Here is a 21826-nt window from a genome sequence, read left to right as displayed (position 1 = left end):
GGGGGTGATATGAATCAGGAATCCTGGGGTCCAAAGAGTCTAAGCCTGGTAAGAAGGCTGGAAGTTAATAAACACAATAGAAATGGGCCCTACTTAGTTACTATGGATACCTCAGATGTAAAGGATTTCTACTCATATTACTCATCAATAACTACCAACACAGAATCTCTCACGCTACTTGGACCTAAATACAGTAATAAGTGTATACTATACATACATAGTATTCATGGAACTGTTGTTCTGAGACTGCAGAGGCATACTGAAGAAAACAGTGTGTTTCTTTCCTTCAGTATATTTGCGTATCCTATTTTCCATCTGGAGAAATTAAAATTGTGTTTTGCAATGAGTTTTGTAAAATCAAGCATTTTTGTTGGATTGCTAAAACTGTTTAGCCAAAATCAAGCACAAGTGCAATTTCTGTGCCAAGCCAGCTTACCCAGAAACACTGCACCTTACAAAAGTTGTGAAAGCCTCAAGTTGCCTTCACAGTGTACAAGTCACAACTACTGTAGTCTGGAGATAAAATCCTCTAATAGGTGAGATAGACTGGCAGAGTAAAGAGCCTACTATTTAAATCTCTACAATTCTATTCATGTGAAAACCTCTCAGGCCATTTGTGTGTGTGCATGTGTGTGTGAGTGTGTGTGTGTGTGTGTGTGTGTGTGTGTGTGAATTCCAAATTGCAACTTAGTTTCTCATCATACACAGAGAATGTTGCCATCATTTTTTTTTTTTGGTTAATCTTTGAAATCTCATCATCCTTGATGTAAAGACAAGTCTGCTGGATGTTCAGTTCCTGCTGCAAAAAAGGAAGGTGCTGCCAACTTCTAAGACTAGGACTTGCACTTGTTCCCTATTTTGGCTTCACAGTTTTAGTAAACCAATAGAAATACTCCATCCTGTAAAGTTAATTATTTACATAAGAAAAGTAGCTTTTAAAGATGGGAAATGAGACATGACTTAAAGACCTGGGCTCAAAAGGATCCTCCTTGGTGTCAATCCCCCTGCTGTTCTCCTGAAGTGCTGACAACATCCCCAGAATTTAGAGTTCACTGCTATTCTTTGTGCACCTCAGTGGTTTCCTGGGTCCAGTGAGCTGATAGAAAAGTAACACTCATGCCACTTATAATGAGCTGAGCCTGAGTGGGGAGGGGACACAGAGAGCTGGCTATATAAATTCTTGGGACAATGAGATGGCAGCAGAAAGACATGGTGATGGCCACTGGTCCACACACCATTACTGGCAGCCGATCAACTATTTTATCTCCTTCGTAGGCAGTGGCCCCATTTTTCCATTGCTTCTCCATTTTCTGTCACTTTTCTACTTTTGGTCATTCTCTTGAGATCTTTGTTCATAGGTATAGCTTCAGCTACTACCACAAATGGCTTCCACTTTGTTATGTTCAGCTCAGCCCCCTCTCCTAAACTTCACACATGTGTGACCAATGTACCATCTTACCGTGATCTTAACATCTACACTTCTTCTTCCTTTTTCTTTTTTTCCACTTAGTTGGGGTCATGGCCACCCACCAAATGACAAATGTTTCTATTCCAGGTATAATCCTTGATATGTAGCACTTTAGATCTTTGAAATACAAGATATTTCTAACAACTGGCTTTTATTGTGTATGTTCATGCAGATTAATCATTTTAAAAAAATGCAAAGCTCTCTAAAATAGTTAAGCATGTAGTAATGGTGTTTAACTGATTGTATGAAACAGGAAAGAAACAAAAAGTGAGCAGAACCAGGCCTGGTGGCACATAGCTATAATCCAAGCCCTCTGGGAGGTTGAGGTTGAGGTAGCAGGAGCTTACGTTCAAGACCAGCTTGGAGCACTTAGTGACTTAGAAAGACCCTGTCTCTAAATTAAAAAAAATATATAAAAGAAACGAGGAAGTAGCTCAGTGCAAGTGACTTGGGGTGTAGTTTATATTTTTGTTTGTTTGAGGTTGAGAGGTGCGTGTGTGTGTGTACTTGCTGTATGATTCTGAGAAAAGGTAAATATATCCAATACTGTTCTTTCTTGTTAACATCCTTTAAAATCTGAAGTCACCCTGTGGAATTAGGAAGATGCTGTGAATAACTAACTTATTTTTCAAAAATATACTGATATGTTATAGTATACCCTGTTCAAAGAATAGTATACTTAGAAAATAGTAAACTATTTCTTTACTAAATTTATTCTTAAGATTTTACCACAGAAACGTAAGGCAATTAAATTATGTGTAATATCTAGGTACGTATCAATTAAGAGAATCTGATATAAACTAAAAGGAGTTGAAACCACCAAATGCACTATTTTGAAAAAAGAAAAACTAACATAATTTATGAACTCTGTTCCACAGTGACCTACACACATAGAATAATGACTAAAAATAAGAAATACATTCATATACAGGATTTGCCACACTAAACTGTTTTGTCCATCCTAATCAGAGAATATTGCTTCTTTTAACAATCTTATTTTTTTCAATAATCAATCGCTTACATGTTAATTTTTAATGAGTGATTGGAAAAACCTACAAAAGCAGGCATCTCTCTCTCTAATTATGAGGAAGAGTCTGCTATCCTGTTGTCAAATGCCATACTCTAGAATTTCATCTTAGACTCTGTACCTGAACCAAGACTAGCAAGACTGCCTACATTTTGCTGTATTTGAAGATATTGTTTTCCAAGATCTGCTTTCAGTTTTATTTTCTATTTTGTAAACTCATTGAATGCAGTAGTAGTGTTAATGTCACTTATATTTATGTCTCTAAGTATTGGATCCAAGAGATTAGCAGCAGGAGTAATTCCACAGGGTGCAGTAATGGATGACATAATACTGTGGAAATACATAGATTTTAAAACTTCCAATTATATAGTTGTAAGAAATCATTTTGTGGGAATTACCTGAGTAGTCTTATTTTTTTTTCCATCTATTCAACAAATCAATGCTGTCTTGAAGAAAATCCAAAACTTTTTTCAAGAAACTTACAATACTAAGAAAAATGAATAATGCTCTGAGCAAGACATTCATAATACGTGTTCATGCTCCAGGGGTGAGAAAGCCTAGCTCTGACTAATGAGTTAGTTCATGAACTAGCGGGGCTAAAAAAGACTTGGACAGTTGAAGAAGCTCTTAGGCAGCCGAAAGAAGGAAATTCCGAGTACAAGTGCAGGTGAGAGAGTATCCCGTCCATGGAATAGGAAGTTTATGTACTTGGCTGCATGTCTATAAGGAAAATGGTAAGCCAAGAGCCAAATGACTCTATTTATTTAACTGGAAACTTTTATAAAATGTTCAGTCACAAATTAGGGGCCATTTGGCCTTATGGGAACAGTAAAATGACATGACAGAGTATGAAACGAAAGAATAATTTAGAAGTGACCTAATAACATGAATGAACAGATTAGGGAAGCCCATATAAAAAACAGGCGGGCTGTAGGTATGGGAATTATACAATTTACCCACTCAAATTAGAACAGTTCAAGGAGTGAAAGGAATGCTACTGATAGTTACACTACCGGAAGGTTGAAAAGGAATCTGGTAGAGGAAGGAAAGAATCAGGACACAAAAAAAGAGCATAGCAGAAAAAGATATTTCAGCCTGATTCATTTTTCATGAAGACCCGTGTCCTGGAAATTTTAAAATCCCTCACCAAGTCTGGGCCATGGTTAATGCTTGGTAAACATGTATCCATCCAGTAGCTGATAGTAGATAAAAAAAACTCCCTGGCCATCATGTCTAAGTGAGGCTGTTTACACTTCTGCATAAAGTTGGCAGTATTCCAAGATACTTAAAATTTACCCTATTAGGACTTTTAAAGATTATTTCTAGAAAAGCCTTTTAACAGTACAGCTAAAAATAATGTAACAAACAAGTTATTAGAAATACAGTTAAGGGCTAGTTGTTTTTTGTTTTTTTTTTAAGAATCAATATGAAACATGATAGGCCGCACTTTGACTCTGACTTGTACTTGGTCTAGGCTTACATCAAAGGGTTCCCCATTTAATAGATTAAAAAAAAAAAAACCCTGAAATGTTGAATAACTAGGCTGTGTATTGTTCTCTCGAGGATTCAATACACAAAGCTATAAATATAAGAATGATGGTTAAATATCAGAGAAAAGTCAAAGAACTACAGCAAAATCATTACAGGGATTTTTTTCTATTCATTTCTTACAGTACTTCATTCTAAAAGAAAAATTATCATCATGAGAATGTAAAATAAAGTTGTGTTCCCTTCAGAAGATATGTGAAACCTGAATGCTGCCTGCAGTCAGTAACAGAAACAGTTTCCAGAGAAGTCACTGAGCGCAGTACTTTTAAGACTTAAATCCATAGAGAAATCACTGAATCAAATTTTCTTTCTTTTTCTTTCTAAATGGGAGAGAAAGGTAGAGAACCATAAAATCATTCATAAAACATAAGGGATACTAAGGGATGATTCAGACAATCTGACTTATTCTTGCATGTATTCACACTCATTTTCTCGAATTAGTACACACATTGGAAACTGCATCAACCCATAAAAATAACCCATACACCTATTACGTTTTTCCATTTTAAGCTTATAATAGCAATAACAACCTCAACAAAAGACATTTCCTTGGAATTAATGGCTGGCTGGGAGGCAGAGCCAAGGGCCACTGGTTCCGCCCAGCTGTTCATTAATCCTCTGGAAATGGCTGCACCTCCATCATTAACGCTAAGGCACCATTATAGAAAATTCTCACAGTTCCAATATATGAAAATTTGAGGACATTTTGCAAGCCTGTGGTCTTTGTGTGACTTAATAGGCCACCACTGAGCACAGAGGACATAATTATCAAAATGACAGAAGGGAAAATATGGTTCTCCTAGGTCTATAAGATTGTAGGAAATGGGGACTAGCCTTATGGGAAGAAGTATATTTGAAACTAGAAGACATTAATTTAAGGAGATATTTGGAATTACATATATAAAAGTTAATAAAGACATGGCAATCCATTTCCATTACATAGTTTTAAAAATATTTTTTCAAAAAGTACATGTTAAGATTATGTGTACATTTCCTCCTAAATTGATCAAACAGTATTAAAGAGAATGACATCAGGAAGATTATGAACACAAATAATTACATTCAACTAGTGATGTTTGGGAGAATGTGTAGAGTTGAGAGTGCTGAGTAGAATTTCTTTAATTTTTATTTAAAATATGTATAGATGCCATTAAATATAATATGCAAACATTTTATTTTGGACTTTGTAACTGCTTCAACAAAGTCTTAAATTTTATCTTCTTCTCACATGCTAACAAGTATTAAACTGGACACTTAATTGCTTGAAGATTTGATTTTCTCACCTATAGAATATGAGAGGGATGTACTACATCAACATAGACTGAGTCCAGGGCTAAAGTTTGGAATATCAAGAACCAAATATCAACATTTTAATACTTTCAAAATTAATGATCTCATATTTCTTGCAGGGCAGAGAAGCACAACAGGAGTCCCATTACCACTTGCACTGTCCGCACTCAGTGTTCTGATCACCTTTATTTGGTGATATAAGGCTCAAGGGAGTTTGCTATGGAAAAAACAGCAGCCTGCCCTGATACTCTCTTACAATTGTTTTTTCAAAAATAGTTTTTTTCTAAACTTCCAAGATCCTCAAAAATATCTCCAACTAATCCAAAACTGAGCTTTTGTTTGCATTAGATAGCTACTACCCAAAACACAAAATGTCATTTACAACTAAGGGATATTTTATTAGTTGGTTGGTTTCTGTACTGCTAGGGATTAAACCCAAAGACTCACACATGGTAGCTAAATGGTCTACCACTGAGCACACGCACCCCTGTCCTTCATTAAGAATTTTTAAATGTCAGTAGAAAAAATATTAGTCCAAAGAGATGTGGAGTAACTTTTTGTATACTACAACAGTGGAGATGTAGGATTCAATAGGGCATTGATCCAAGTATACTAAATGCATTCTCTAAAAGGCTCCCATAATAATCACATTTAGGATGTTTTGCTTTTCATATTATGATCCATCATCATCATCATCATCTGTGTTCTGGCTGTCTAATCAAACATTCAGATTCCAGGAGTGATCAGTGGAATGCAACAAACCTTTGTCATTTTCAAATTTTAATGTTTGCAGTTTGAGCTACATGAAAATTCCATTTTTCTCACACTGAATAAAGGATAGAATTACTTAGCTGGAGAGGCACCTTGGCCATCTATCTGTCCAGGGTTTACAACTCGACATGGTTATGTTTTGTGTGTGTTTATATAAGTTGCAATTTTTAAAAGTTCTGAAACCTAATGCTATCATGGCATTACAAAAAGTTCACCTTTAATAGGTTTCTACTATAGTTCACTCTAGAGCAAGTCACATACCAAGGTACAAATTAACAGGACAGTTTTTGAACAAAGAATTTCTGATAGGGAATAAAGGCATTTATTGAGGATGGCAGGATGCTGGAGACATGCCTGAATATATCCCAAAGGGCAAATGGGTACTCAAGTAGGCATGTTGTAGACAGCCTTAGGAATAGCAGGTGTGTCGTAATCCTAGACCAACACTTTTCTTCCTGGCCTCTGAAATTGGCAGAATTCTTAGTGCAATACAAATAATGAGCTACTCTAGGCAAGTAACTGTGTGCCAAGCCCACCTATGATTTTGTCCGTGCCAGCCAACCCTTTATAATGAGGGAATAGGAAAGTGGAGGTACTGTGCTATATTTTTACAAAATGTAGGATGGGCTATAGTTCAGTGGTAGAGCACATGCTTAGCACATGCATGGTACTGATTCCATCCTCAACACCACACCAGAAAATAAATAAATAAATAAATAAATAAATAAATAAATAAATAAATAAATAGTCAAGACTAAGGGAAAGTAAGACCAAACCTATAGCTTACATGGCATTTCTCTGTGTAATTGCTTACAACTGTATGTGAATCCATAATTACTTCAACTAGAAAGAATGATAAGGATAAATCTATCAGAATTTGAGATAAAAGGAAAATGAAAGCAGCAAAGATGTCTCATTTTACTATTAGAGAAAGGGTGTGAAAGAAACTTTATTTAAAAAAATATAAATGCGCAAGGTTATCAATAGTTTCCTTGATAACTTCAGGTTCTTCGTATTTAGCAATTTGGAGAAAATGTGAAGGGCCTTCTTTCCAACCTTCTTTTTTGGGGGAAGGGGAATGTCAATAGAATAGAAACAGTGTAGGTGGAACACAGAATGTCTCAAAAATTGTAGCCATTCCCATTAGCTATTTTTCGTAACAAATGTCACAACATTATACAGTTTAGAAATGTTGTGCTAAGTTAAAACCTATTAATCCTGAAAGAGATCTTATTATGATTCATGAGAATGGGAGGCCTAGTTGTAAAACCCAGGGCAGTCATCTTTGCTAGACTGACTGGAACTGCATTCCCACACATGCTGTTGGTGTCGGCTTTCACTATGGATTTTGGTTGGGGAACCTCACACTGTGGTGGCATTCTCAAATTTGGATATTCCTATTTGAGATCCAGAGAGGGATGGGAAAAGCAACTAAATTTATGGAGTGCTCACTATGTGCCAAGTACTGTGCATTGAGCTGCCTAGACCAGGAAGGGAGGGACCCGTGTGCGGTGAGGATACAGGCTCATGCCCCAGACATGACATCACACCACTATTTTACCCACTCCAAATCCCTGACTTAGGGTGCCAAAAATGATTAAGTGATTCAATGGCTAAGGTCAAAGGCATCGGTGGAGCAAAGAGCCTCAGGAAAGCTGCGTCTCATATCCCTTACCGTTAGCCAGTCCACCAGGGCTGGTTCTACCAGAACATTGGAACATATAAGGCAGTTAGCAAGGATGTTTGATCAAATTCTACTCTAGACTACTTTCACATACACTTTCAGTCCCATTGTTAAACATGAAACAAAACTGAACTGATGCAACAAAACCAAAAGTCTGGTACCAGTGTGAAGGAAAAGCTCTTGTTTCTATGAACTCTATATTAATAAATTTAATAGACACAGCCAACAGCATATATAAATGCTACGCATTATGATGCCCACTCTGCCTTCTTTGCTCCCCAATATCAGTGCCCCCCACAGTCCTCATGATTCGGCTCTCATAGCTGGAGTACTGGTCTTCTCCTGCTTCACGTTCTCGGCCTTCCGTGCATCAGTCCCCTATCCCAACTTTCTCTTTTAGATTGTATCTGTGCAAACATGGCCTTTTGTTTTCATTTTTCTCTTCTGCTCAAGATCATCATGGCCTTCAAGATCACTTCTACTCTAAGCGACCTCTAACATACCAAAGCTCTCTTCTCATTCTTGCATATATTGGCCATGCCATTCTTCTGTTGGAACGTAGCAGTGACTTTCTTAAGAAATGCAATTCTAAGAATCTTTCCTTTTAATGTCCACCCCTGGGGAGCTGTCTCCTGTTCATTGCTCTGATTTCCTCCTGTAAATCATCTGGCTCTCTTTTAACCTCATCAAACTACACATAAACTCAACATCTTTAATGCTGGAACTGTTTTAACCTTCCAACCACAAGAGCAGATAGAAATGGAAAAGAGTTAATGCCTCGTAACTGCTATATAGGACAGAGGTAGGCTGAAGATACTGAGTAAAGTTCTAACATATAACTAATATATTAATCTATATCACCTTATTGTAAAGTATTGAATTTTAATTGATGATACTGCAATCTTCTTATGAATATAATAGTGCTTTATGACTTATAAATTATCTTCTCATGTTATTCTGACCGTAATGCAGAGAGGAAGACACAGTAGGTGTGATAATTATTGCCCCCATTTTACATATGAATAAATATGTTCATGCATGTTAAGTGTCCCGTCTGAGGTCACAAAACTAGAAATTCCTAAAGGCAGAAGAACAGTCATATAGGTCTGTTATTGCTAACTTAGTATTCTATTTACTATACTATCTTAAATCTCATTAAAAACCATGATTAACAGGTTAGAAATATGGGACATACAAAGATCTGGGAATGTTACTATGGAAAAGGCAAAACTGATTTAAAATATTCTCACAGGCTGGGTATGGTGAAGCATGAGTCTAATACCAGCTATTCTGAAGGCAAGAAGATTGCAAGTTCATGGCCAGCCTTGGCAATGTAGCAAGGCTCTATCTCAAAGTAAAAGACAGGAACGAAAAAAGAAGAGAAAGAGAGAAGAGGGAGAAAGAGAGGAGGAGGAAGAAAGGAAGAAGGGAAAAGAAAAGAAAAGAGAAGAAAAGACCAAAGAAAGTGGAGGGCAGGGCAGAGCAGGATAGGGGAGGAAGTAAAGAAAGAAGAAGAAGGGTGGGGGGCGCTAGGAATGTAGGTCAGGGTGAAGCCTTTGACTTCTATCTCCTGTACCCCCCACCCCACCAAACCCTATGGGTTTTAACAATAATGATTCAAGAGACAATATCGTGAGTATTCACCAGGAATTGGACACCTTTGCTAAAACTTCATAGGACGTAATTAAAAAATCTTTCACAAAAGAAGAAATTTAGACTCAGAGAGGAGACAGTGGCCTAAACTTAGTACATGACAGGGCCCAGACTCAAACACAGATAGATCTGTTAGGACCAAACAAAATATGTACCCTTACTCTCTCCCAAGTAGTAAGATTTACTTGGAGAGGAACATAGCAGATGTTTTCTGTTACCATTAAGGACAAGAGGAAATGGACTGAGAATCATATAAGGAGAAATTTAGATTAAATGTATGAGAACGCTTCTGTCACAAGACATAGAATTAAATTTGTACATCAGTATCATCAGGGCACTCATGAAATCTCCTGTCTAGATTCCTTTTTTTCATGCACATAAGAGTATTCTTCTCCCAAAAATAATTTCAAGAAATTAATCTAAACAATTTTTTGAACTCTGAGTCAAAAATAAAATCGCAAAATAAAACACCTAAAATTTTGTATAAGTTGAAAATTTTATGGTTACTTTATCGATAAAAATGTCACTTCTCAAATAGAGGTCTAAAATTTTACCATAACATATTTACTTTAGAGAATAACAAATAATAATTCTGAATATATATTACATTATAACAATCCCAGGAAGAAGTCTTCATTTTTAGAAAAATTATTTGCAGTTACAAAAAAATTCTTCATACTATGACTATGTATGGTCAAGCCTTCTTGCACTATAGAATTTACATGCATTAAGTATCCTATTAATTCAATAATATAATAAACTCAGTAGCTTTGAAAATTTGTTCCTGTAGGTATTAACTTTTAAAGAGGATTTCATCTGATCTCTACTAAATTTAGTCATTTAACAACCAAGTGTATTATATATTAGACAAAGTTATTGTTAATAAAATAAGGGATTTAAAAATGTTTTTATGTAGTTCATCAATTGTCTAAGCAGAATGGAAAGCACAGAATCCTGCACTGGGCTAATTCACTGGATAAAATTTAGTATCCCCCCACCCCGCCAAACAGTAGGCTACCACTGGGAGAAGAACCTTGGTTTAAAAAAAAAAAATCCATTCCAACCCAACCCCAGATCTAACTGAGTTTCAAGAATGGGTCCAGGAGTGCAAATGCTTCCCTAAATCTTAAGGAACTCTGAAGCTGGACTATCTCACAGAATAATGACTGGAAAGGAAATATAGACACTGAGACCTGCAATAAGAAAATTATATGCCAGGATCAGCTTTGGACACAAAATGGGCAGTATCTGTCTCTTCTGACATCAGAATCATTTGGACAGGGAATCAAAAAACACTGCAAGACAAATGGGGCTTTCTAACATGACTAGCAGCCAAAATCTGATGCTTCCATATCTCTCCACATCATTATTTTCTTGTCTCCCTGGACTTTGGACTTCCCATCATAGGATGCTTCCTTAAGACTGGAAATGCCTGGGCCTTCTAGTAAACCCACACTACTTCTATTTGGTAATGTTAATGCTTACAATTCTAAGTTATACAGCATTGCTGCCTGTTATTCTGACCATAAAGTACTTATTTCCGTGGTGACATAAGCCTAGTGTTATAAGTTTTCCCCCCACCAAAAAGCCCTAATTATATACCTACTTCCTCTATGTAAGGCAGGCGCCGGGACCACTGAGCTAAATCCCTGGCCTTCCTACTTCCTCCATCTGTCACTTTGAGTGCTTTAAATTGTCCAGGGAAGAAGTTAAAGAAATAAACAGTATTATTAACCAATTTTCCTCTTTTCTTTATTGTCACATTAGAGTAAGAAAATGGAACACAATAGATCATTAAAATTAGTTTTGGTAAAAAAAACATGAGAAACTGCTTTAGAAAATTATTTTGTGAGGTTTGACTAATAAAGCTCTCTTTTGTTCTTCTGATGACCCAAAGCTGTGACAAAAAATTCTTTTCAACTATAGCACTGCAGTCTATTTTGGAAAGCAGAATGCCATTTCCAAAACTGAGGGAATGGAAACCTTAATATAGGACAAGGCATTCAAAGTCTACTGGGCCTGGGCAGAGAGCAGCAGTTCACTTCTTAAGTAGGAAGCTATATGCTGGAATTCAGAATTACTGTGCACATTACTTTGAAGCCTGAAGGTTACACTTCTTTTAACTGGAGCGTGTTCATGATACAGAACAGTGAGATTCATTTTTGCATACAGGTGCATGCATATAACACATTTTGAATATTTTCACCCCTAATACTGCCCTCTCCTTTTCTCCCCTCTCCTGAACCCCTTGCTTATGTTTAAAAGTCTACTTTCTAGTTTCCTGTCATCTCTGCTTTGCTTATTATTTTTAAGTTTTATTTGAGGTTGTTTATATATGAGAAAGCATAAGATATTTAAATTTCTGAGATTGGCTTATTTCACTTAACTTCCATCCATTTTCCTACAGAAGGAATAATTTCATTCTTCTTTATGGCTTAATAATACTCCATTCAGGTTGTGCTTTTAAACCTAATGCAATCTCTTTGAAAATATAGATCAGTGGGTTAAAAAAAGGCAAAGAATACAATTTGAATCCATATTTACTATTAGAAAACAAAAATCCAAAGACCGTGCTTTCCAAACACTAAAGAAAACCTGGATTCTATTCACTAAACATTTATTAAGCATTCCTGTGGGCCTGGTACTGTACTGATATCAACAGCCGTGATCTAGTGTGTGGTTGCTATGTGCCAAGGAAAGTTTTTTGATGACTTCTCATTTAATTCTTCAAAACAGTCCTAGGAGAGGAGAACTCATTGTGCAAAGGGGCAACTGCGGCTGTGGACATTGACCAATTTGCCTTAAGATGATACCTGAACCCCGGCAGTCTGAGCTCTTAATCACTTCGCTGTATTCCCTCTTACATCCCCATTACTAAGGGTAAGAAGGTAAATATGATATACTTTCTACCTTCAAAGAGCTCATTTTAAAGATAAAGGAGAGTGCTATTCAGAGCTATTAAAGTATATAATTTGCTTTAAAAACCAGAGATTTAGAAATTATTTAATAAACATAAATGATATTCGGCATGAACAAATGAAAAAATTATTTCAAAAACTTTTCCTCGGCACATAGCAACCACAAAATAGATCACGGCTGTTGATGTCAGTACAGTACCAGGCCCACAGGAATGCTTAATAAATGTTTAGTGAATAGAATCCAGGTTTTCTTTAGTGTTTGGAAAGCACGGTCTTTGGATTTTTGTTTTCTAATAGTAATATCCTTTACCTGAATTTAAAGAGCCATCATTCCACAAACTGAGTCTTAATGCAACAACAAGCTTAGTGCAGTTCTTCTGAATTAAAATATGGGCAAAAGACTTACTAAACCAAGCTTATTCTGCAGTTGCTCATCAATTCTATGGAAATGCAAAAACAGAGACTTTGGTTTATTATAACATCCTGAAAAGAACTTCTCTAACTTACAAAAACATATTAATAAAATGAATGAACAAAGAATGTGTGAAAAGCAAACTGCAGGGTCATGGCTGCCTTCCAGTATTCCTGAGGACAGAGTTTGTGATGGAGTACATCAACAGATAATCTGAAAACCTTATGTTGGCAATTATTCCCAGCCTCCTCCTCAAGCCTTTTACCAGAACTGAGCCCTGTTCTGATCCTGGCCCCCATCTGGTGGAGGCGCTAATGAGCAGTGAAATGGCCAAAGGGCGGGCAGCAGTGGGGAGCAGGGAAAACAAAGGAGTCACGAGGCTGCCTCACCTACAGCCTCAATCATCAGTCTGTGGATGATAGAGCCAATTGTGGCAATAAAGATTTTTGCATTTTACAGCTGTTAAATGTTTGACAACCACTAGTTATGGACAGAATGTTGCTGATAGGTACTTAAACAAGAAATCTACTTATCTGTCTGAAGTAGAGGGAGTAAACTTGATTTGGTCCTACCATACCGAAAGAACCTGGAAATACTTTTTAACTACTGATGAGCTTAGAGTCAATAATTCCTTGGTTTAAAAAATCTTGCAAAAAGACCCCACCCTTACAAATAGAGCAAAATTATTCTTTTGATATATGGAATCATGGCAGATTTACCTATTTATCTAGCAAAATTAAGTGGCATGCTAATTATCTCTCTCTCTCTCTCTCTCTCTCTCTCTATATATATATATATACACACATATATGAGGATTTCTAATCTTTTAGAAATATTCATTGCCAACCATAAAACCTCGAATTTAAATTAAGTACAGTTAAATATATACATATATAGCAGTATGGAAGTACACTCTGAAAGGAAAGTCCTACATACATTTATTTTCACATAAAAGTCACTGAATTCCATAACATCTTTAACTTTATTAAAGAGCAACTGAGATAACTATCTTGGCCAGAATTCTATTGATTTGATGATATTGTATAGAGAAATAGGACATTAGCCAAACTACTTCCTGTCTACAATTTGCCAGTAAACTACAAGTGGGGAAAAAAACATGATCGTAGTTTAACAAGATCTCTGGGCTAATTGTGGCCGTATGCCTGGAGTGGCTGACCCTGCACTGTGTCACCGACTCTATAGTCCTGAACAGTTAGAGTCTGGCAGCATTTGTCATACCACAATGAACCAGACGACGGAGAAGGGCAGATTATCACTCTCTTCTTTAAAATTTCATCGAACAGATTAAACATAATCTTTGATATTAAAACATAAAGAGATTACTTTTGAATGAAAACATTAATAACCAAGTTTTCCTTCCTGGGTATCACGTATTAATTCTTTGCATTTAATCTTGTAATTTAAAATAATCATGCTAGGAAATTCTGCTGCAAGTTACTGAAATAAAACAAGTGGTCAGTGTTCTGTTTTATCACAAAATATTGCAAAAAAGCTAGTTGTTTCAGAAAATATTGCTTACCAATTATGAATACATCAGAAATTTTATGTTTTATTACTGGGCATATATTTTAAAAATCTGTGTGCTTTAAAGAAAGCATCTCCTGTTTCTTAAAACATGTTATTATTACAAGTTTCTCAGGGAAAATGCTTTCACCTTTATACATTCCAGTTTTGATATTATATTAAAGTCCTCTCTTCCCTTCTAACTCCCATGCAAAGTTATAATTGTCTGCAACCTGCATTACTGGATGTCTTCTTTTAAGTAATGAAGTTATATTTCAGCTCAAAAAGGCAAATTTAAATTACAAATGACTAAAAGTTTTTAAGTAGCAAACATCTGGAGAGGAAAAGTAATGGAAATAGAAAAAGAATGCTTTAACTTTAAAATTAGGCTTCCAGATTCTTTACTGTATTAATGTTTGAGATCTTTAGAAGAAAATCAGAGTCTCAAACAGTGTACTTGAAGTAGATTTTATTCTGAGTTCCTCTGACTTGATATTCGAATTGTCACTTAAATTTTCAGATTACTACCAAGTAGGAAAAAGAGAAAGATCTTGTTACCTATCTAGAATGCTCATATGTATTTTCCTTCTCTGGTTTACTTCCCTTTCCCCTGAAACTATTGTGAAGATAAAACACTAAAAATGACCACTTGCTCTTAGTTTTACTTTGTTTCTGTGGTACTGGTTATGGAACCTAAGATCTCAGCACGGAACTGCATCTCCAAAATTTTTTTATTTTATATTTTATTTTGAGATAGGATCTCACAAATTCCACAGACTGGGCTCAAATTTGTGATCTTCCTGCCTTGGCTGCCCTAGTACTGGGATTACAAATGTGCAGCACCACACTCAGCCCTAGTGATTTATCCCTTGCTATCTGGTCCTTGCTCCTTTTTTTTCCAGAAGCAATAGTAGCTTCACTAAGGAACACCTGGACAGATACAAGAATACAACTTTATTACCCCCTTGTATCCTTGAGGTTTAGCTCCACTTTCTAAAGTTTTTTTTTGTTTTTCGATGTTGGAGATTAAACCTAGGAACTCAGTCAAGCCTTGTAAGTACTCTGCCACCAAGCTACATCTCCAGCTATTTTTATTTTTTTATTTTGAGATGAGTTTTCACTGTTTCCCAGGCTGGGCTCAATTATTTATTTATTTTTTATTTTTTGGATGCACTTGCTTTAGTCTCCCAAGTAGCTGGGATTATAGGCTTGTGCCACCACATCTGGCCCCACACATTTTCTGTTACTAAAGTAGATATGTGATGAGCATATTTCCTAGTCAAAAGTTGAGAAATGTAAATATTACATAAGTGCAATTGGCTGAAACACAGACTGGTGAAATTCTACAGAATTTCCGAGCCAACATATGTCTCTATGCACATATAGAGGGAAATAACAGAAAGGCTACTTTTCAAATCACCTCTATTAGAAGAAAGGCTTACAAGTTACAATGTGAAATTTTCCCTTATATAAATTAACTTAAAATGTACTTCACTATCATTTATAAGCCATTCTGGAACTTGATAATATCGACACAATAAAGACACAAGGATACCACCTAGGGAACTTGGCTAATTTGGTGTATAACTGTCATTTCACTCCATATGTCACTCCCAGCGGCTGTGTGCAATGACAGCTTAGGCTGCATCTGCTATCAAGCCTTTTGTATGCCTTCTCCCACATAAGCCTCACAAGAACTCTATGGGAACTGCACTTTTTACTGACCAAAAACCTAGTCTTTTAAAAGGTCACATGAATTGCTCAGGATTCCACAGTTAACCCAATAATGGGTCAGAACTTGAACCAAAGCTAACTGAATCTAGATCATGAAGGCCTCTAACTATAAACAAAAATAGTCTCTAGCTGACCCCAAAATGAAACATATACCCCCCATTTATCTCTCCTTTCTTTTCTTCTCACCTCTTATATACATACATACCCAAAGTGAATATCCACACTATCTCATCAAAATAATAGATATGAAATCTAATTCAAACTAGGAAGAAAACGCAATGAGGTACATAATAGGAGTGCTCGTAACCAAATCTAGTTACATGTTCACTGCATCACTAGGTTAGCCAGTGCTCCATTCCCTCCCAAAGCAAGTCAGGTTCAAGTTTCTCTCCTACACCTACATATTTTTGTTTAATAAACATTTGAATTAAACTCTCAGCTATTGATCCTAATTATATTAAATGAGAGGCTTACAGTGTATGTTTTTTCATGCCCATTACATGAACCTGGAAGATGTATAGGGCATACTTTTAAAAAGCAAAAGAATTTTAAAACAAAAACAATCCACAAGAATAAAAGGGGAACAATTTTCTTCTGTGCTTTATACCTAGTAAATCCAGTCAGTTCAAAAATATATCTCCAATTCAAGGAAATCAGTGAATGACACTGTTGGAAAGAACTGAGCTTACTATAAAATAAAAGCCCATTTCCTATGGAAAAATGCAATGATTTATTTCTTCAGTACAACCTTTCCAGCAAAGAATGCCATTGAATAGAATGCCTTGCTATGGCTGGCTGCATATTCTACCATCAGAAGATATACAAGCAAAGAGGAAACACGTTGTCTAGAGAAAATATACAATTTCCTTTTATTTCCTCTTCCAAGTAGAACAACCCTTCTTTAGGGACCAAATTAGGGACTTGTAACAATTCACCACACAAAATTTTCCATTCTTACAGCCAGAAAAAATTAGAAAGTAGGAGAGTCAGTGAAGATGGCTTGCGTCTTCTCAGAAAGGTAAGGGTCTCTGTGCTGGGCATCTCACATGTGCTTTTTACACAGTATGAAGATCAGATGTCTGAAAGCCAGGTTCCTCCAAAATAAGCAAGAATGACATGAAGAAAAAAACATATAGAATCTTTAATTTTTGCTGTGTATTTCAGCATGGCAGAAACATCAGCTGTGTAAGGTTGAGTGGTGGAAATAAAGCCATAGAGTTGGGCATAAACTGGAGGACTTCAAAGTAGTAGGGCAGATTGAAACTGATTTGCTGGCAGTACGGAGGCATAAAATATTTCTGAGAAGAGCAGTGATATGGCTATAATTTATGGAAGTTAGCTGGAGGACATTATAGGATAGCCCAAAGGTAGAAGAAATGAAAGTCAGAGAGCTAAGAAGCTCTATTCAATGGAGGTATATGGCTGGTTAATTTTCACTGTATTTGCTTGCACTTTGTTTTATTTCATTTTAGTAACATTAATCCTACGACTTCAAAAAGCCCCTATATTTTCTTGTTTATTTTATTGCTTATTAGATTATGCAGCTCTTTTCTTATGGATTGGTTCCATGGAAAAGAATGCCTTTTCAGAGTTCTGATGCTTAGAAAATACCAGACCTGCACTTGATATGTTTGCCACTATTATCTCGGTCAACAGTGTGGTCACTGGAATATTATGGAAATGACACCTTCTGATTTTTGAGAGAAAGTCAAAAAAGACAGCTATGGTTTGGGTCTAAATGTCTCCCCAAATCCTCATGAAGTCATAGGAAGCTTTTTCATAGGTGGCTGAATCTAGTGTGTGATGCTGGGATTAAGGGTGTGTGATTACTAAACCAGTACACTTTTGGTTTGGCACCATCCTAATCCCTACCCTAATTTTAGTCTGGATAAAAGGGGCAGAAAGATGCTATGAAGTTTCCCTTGTTGCTTGTGCCACTGTGTGAGCACCATGAACTGCTTCTCCTCTGTGATGCCTTGATTATGAACTGAAACCTCTACAAACTGTGAGCTAGGTAAACTCTTTCCCCTTTAATTTAGGGCATTAGGTATTTTGTCTCAGCAATGAGAGAAAAATAAGACAGAATTTGGTACCTGGGAGTTAGGCCATTGCTGTGACTGTTCCTAGTCATGTGATTTAGAAGCCTTTGGAGCTGGGCTTGTGGGAAGAGGAAGAGTTAGGAAAAGTTCAGATATGCCAGCTAAAAAGTAGAGTTGGAATGTCTTAGGCTGTAGTTGACAGAGATTCTGGTCAGAGCTCAGAAGATGAAAAAGCTGATAGAAATGCTGCCAGTAAAGACCAGGCTCAGCAGGTTTCTGCTAAGAAGGACTGCACTGGCAGTTGGACTCCAGACAATGTGTGTTATATCTTGACAGAAAGTTTGTCTGCATTTTGCTCTTGTCCAGAGGAGACTTCCTGAGACTAAAATTAAGGGTGGTAGACTAATTAATCTTGCAGAAGAAATTTCAAGGTAGACTAATGTTGAGACAGTGGCATGTCAACTGTTGGGTGCTTTTAGCCAGATTTATGTTGAGAATCAAGACTAAAGAGCCTAGCAGAATGATTCAAAATGTTGTGAGTTTAGCCAGAAGGGAAGTAAAGTTGCTGCCTGCAAAAATGGAACAGAGGAGAAATTGATGGCTGAAAAGACTAGCCAGAAAAAAACAAGTAGGATATCGCAAGAACCAACAAGAGTCCAGCCTTTGCAGCCTCAGAGTTGCAAAGGTGAAAGACTTTGCTTTGAGAAGAGAGCCCCAGAGCACCATGTTCCAGAATGGCAGGAACCTAGAGAATTTGTTCCTTAGGCTTGCGTTCGGAGTGCTCAGTGATCTAGACACTCAACTCTTACAGCCAAGACAGAAGGAACCCTGGCCACTGCTCCAGCTGGTGGCAGACACTGGCATAATCCATGTGGTGCTGGTTTTAGGTGCAGGTAGAATACAAGAGTTGTGGGGTCAGGAACACTTCCACCCAGATTTCAGAAGAAGGCTTAGGAGGTCAGGGAGTGTGCCTCTGAGAGGGCCATGTGTGAAACTGTGAGTGTAAAACCAGAGTGTAAAATGTAAAGTGGAGACCCCAGAAGTTTGGAGAAGCCAGGAGCATGGATCATCTGAGGAAATATGCAAGGAGAGAGCACAGCCAGACCAAGAGAGAAGCCATGGAGCTATCACCACCAGAAGTGCCGTAGGGCAGAGCCACTCAAGCCCTTTGGAGTCCACAACTTGCCACAGATTGCCAAGGATGCTGGAAGTGAAGCCGTGGAATTTAATGTTTGCTCTATTGGATTTTGATCTTGCTTTGTTCCTACTCCTTGCATCCCACTGTTTGTAACCTTTGGAATAGAAATGTTTATCTTATGCCATTGGATATGTATCTTGTGCCATTGGATGTTGAGTGTTTAACTTTATTTTCATTTATTTATTTTATTTTATTTATTTTGGTACCAGGGATCAAACTCAGGTCCTTGCACTTGTGAGGCAGGAGAAGAATCACTGAGCTAAATTCCCAGCCTTTATTTTCATTTATACAGGAGCTAGCAGCTAAGAATTTGCCTTAAATCTCAAAGGAGACTTTAGACTTGGACTTTTCAGCAATGCTGAAACTGTAGGACTTTGACAACTCTTGGAGATGGACTAAATGTGTTTTTGTGTAAAGGGATATGCATGAATCTTTGGGGGCCTGGTGGTGGAATGTTATGGTTTGGGTCTAGATGATCCCCCCAAAGCTTCATGTGGCCATAGGTGGCTTTTTCAGAGGTGATTAAATCTAGGGTGTGTGATGCTGGGATTAAGGGAGTATGGTTACTAAACCAGTACCTTGGCTGGTTTGGCATGGCCCTAATCCCACTAGTCTGGATAAGGTAAAAGGAGCAGAAAGATGCCGTGAAGTTTCCCTTGTTGCTTTTGCCACTGTGTGGGCACCATGAACTGCTTCTCCGCTGTGAAACCCTGCTGCCATGGGCCACTCTGACTTGGTGCCAGTTGAAACTGTGAGCTAAATAAACTTTTTCCTCTTTAATTTTGGGTGTCAGATATTTTGTCTCAGCAATGAGAGGAAAATAACTGAGACAAAGGCCTTTCATTTCTCCTAGGTTACCAGAACACCCTCTGGGAGCTCTGAGTGCAGATAAGATGGCTGACTTCCTTGAGGCAGGCAAGCTGGAGATGTCATGTGTTAATAGCCAGGGACACTCCCTGACACGCTCAGACTTACAGCCAATCAAAGGACCAGACTTCTGAGTGGAGAGGCCTCCAAATTCTAAACCCCAAGAATGACAGTCAACCTGAGATTTGAGTCCTACTGGCTGAGATGTTAGGCATCCTAGAGCAGATACAGCCTTTCTGCTATGCCTTGTCCATATTCTTGACCCAAAGGCTACAGGAGCATAATCAAATACTTGGTTTTTTTTTTTTTTACACTATTGAGTTTTTGGTTAGTTGATTAAACAGCAATAACTAACTGGAACCACATGTACAGCAAAAGACATGATAAACTAACTGGTTATAGAACCCACACCTGGAATATGATACATGCTTCTGGGTAACACATGTCAGAATATTAAAAAATGCTTACAAAGAATAACAATATTCCTTTATGAGGGAACAAGAAAAGATGGAGACAATCAAATGGGAAAAATGAACAAAGAGTTTGTATTAATTGCCCTTAGGTATTTGAAAGGCTACCATGAGTGAAAGTGAAAATATTTACTCTGTCTGTTCCTAGCAGAGAGGCTAGAGACAGTGGGAAGAAGTTATAGGAAGTCAGATGGAAGATGTTTTAATGTTCTAAGCTTTCCAAGAAGGAAGAGGCAAGTTTAAGGGATAGTGAGTTCCCTAATACTTAAGGTAATCAGGTAAGCTGGATGGCCACCATGCAGCATGTAGGTTTGGAGAGAATTTATTTATTAAATGCAAGCTAAATGAAATGCCTTTACTTTAAGATTATACTGTAATACTGAGATGTTTTTAATCTTAAAATCATCCCATTTCCCTTTGCTAAGAAATTTAATCCCAACACATGTGGAGCAGAGAAAAGAATACAAGATGAATAAATTAGATGAAAGGCAATACCAAAGTATAAATAGAAGCGATGTAGGACTCAAAAAGAGAAAGGAATAGCAAACTAACAGGAAAATATAATCCAGGATACCAGGAAAGAAACTTTTAAAAGAAGTGGAGCATGAAGAATAAACCAGGGAGGAAGGAAAAGGAAAACCAAAGAATTCATCACACACTATACCAGGTATAGAGGATACCTTTGCCCTTTCTGAGATACAGTTGTACTTAAGTTTGAGATTTTCCTTCTCTGTCAGCGGAAAGACACACCGGAAGAATGTGTGTAATGTGGTGACAAAGAATACAATGCTCAAGTGGTAAAGCAAGAAAAGTTCATCAGCAACCACTGAATTTCTGAACATCTGTGCACATGTGCGGTTAGGTGCACTTGGAATCATCTCTGCTGTCAGTACATAGAGAATGATGATTATGGGAAGCAAGAACTGGAAATTAAAACCCCGCTTCCTAACAAAGCCAGTGTCAGAGAGAAAACACGACCCGCCTATAAAATCAGTGTGCCTAGGACAAAGCCATGGGGAAAGTCAAAGGAAAAGAAAAGAAGGAAGGAAGGAAGGAAGGAGGGTAGAAAGAAAGGAGATGTTAAAAAGTTATTTCATCCGAATTTTATCACCATTTATAATCAATTTCTAAGATTTCATGATACCTTTAATCCTTGTTACTCAAACCATAGAACAAGTCATCTCATTATTATTCCATTTGAAGGAAGAGTAGAGACACCTTTA

The 21826-nt window shown here is 37.2% G+C and overlaps 1 long non-coding RNA gene across 1 annotated transcript in view; it reads right to left on the bottom strand.

The window, feature by feature from the left end:
* The window catches only part of LOC104854991, a 125325-nt gene that overhangs the window by 92961 nt on the left and 10538 nt on the right, over positions 1–21826 (bottom strand). The gene's annotated exons all lie outside the window — the stretch shown is intronic.

This window comes from Fukomys damarensis, unplaced genomic scaffold, assembly GCF_012274545.1.
Source record: "Fukomys damarensis isolate Sample0158 unplaced genomic scaffold, DMR_v1.0_HiC HiC_scaffold_15, whole genome shotgun sequence".
In the NCBI taxonomy this organism is placed as follows: Eukaryota; Metazoa; Chordata; class Mammalia; order Rodentia; family Bathyergidae; genus Fukomys; species Fukomys damarensis.
This window is presented reverse-complemented; position numbering and strand designations above follow the sequence as displayed.